General features: G+C 53.5%; 1 pseudogene; it reads right to left on the reverse strand.

The window, feature by feature from the left end:
* Positions 1-875, reverse strand: part of LOC116097625 — a 1,645-nt pseudogene extending 770 nt beyond the window's left edge.
* Between the last annotated feature and the right edge of the window lie 187 nt (positions 876-1,062).

Raw genomic sequence — 1,062 nt, forward strand, 5'->3', positions numbered from 1 at the left:
ACGTATCTGTGAACCACTTGTTGTTACATATGCTATCAAACAGCTTCATGCTTTCATGCATACGGTTCATTTCTTCATCTTCAGCAAGAACCAGGTCATAGTCACTCAGGGCCACACAGAACATGATGGCCGTTAAGCCTTCAAAGCAAGTGAATCCACTTCTTCCGCTCTGACCTCTGACCTCCCACGTCAAACATTTTAAAATGAAGATCTTTGAAGGTAAAGTGGGTTTCCACAATGCCTGTCGTTTTCACTCTGGTTCTGAGAACATCCTGCTGGGTTGGGATGTAATTTGGTTGTGCTATTCTGTCCAAGTCATTCAGATAGTATGCTGCGGAGTCAGCTGGTACTCGCGGGATCTGTTGAAGCAGGCTTGCACGCCACTGTCTTTCCACAGTCTCTTTATGACACCAGCGAGCTCTGTAGTCATAAAGCCTTCTTCTGCAGCCCCAGCAAGCACGAAGAGTTGGCGAGCATCATCTGCCCGAGCTGAGTCCCCAAAGTCGATTTTCAACCGCCCCATGGCTCTAATGATGGCAATGATGGACTGGATGGTGTTGCTGTAGACCACTGCCTTGTACTGCTTACACTCTTTTTCTGAATAGCCGGCTTCATGGATAATTTTCATTTGTTTCACAATTGTACTCTTTCCAGATTCACCAGCACCCAACAGCAGCAGCTTGACCTCCCGCGCTGCCTTCTCGCCGTCCTCCCGGAGGTTGCGGTCAATCATCTTGCTGCGCTCCACCGCCGCCTTGTCCTCGGCGCTCAATGTGCAGCCCATGGTGGCCGAGCGTCGCCGCGCCCTCGGCGCCGGGACCGGCTGGCAGAGCGAGGAGAGGCTGGCCCGGAGGCGGCCCCGCTACTTCCTCAGCTCCGGCAAACTGGAGGCGAGGTCTGCTAGCCCGCACGCTGCCGCCTAGGGCGGCAGTCCCTGAAGGCGACACTTCGCGATCCGCGCCCACCGCCGCCGCCACCGCAGCTGCCACTTACCGTCACTGCCCTTACCCTCAATCTATGTTTACTTGTATTCGTAAAATGTTATTTGTACAAACATTGCAC

This window comes from Mastomys coucha, unplaced genomic scaffold, assembly GCF_008632895.1.
Source record: "Mastomys coucha isolate ucsf_1 unplaced genomic scaffold, UCSF_Mcou_1 pScaffold19, whole genome shotgun sequence".
Taxonomy (NCBI): Eukaryota; Metazoa; Chordata; class Mammalia; order Rodentia; family Muridae; genus Mastomys; species Mastomys coucha.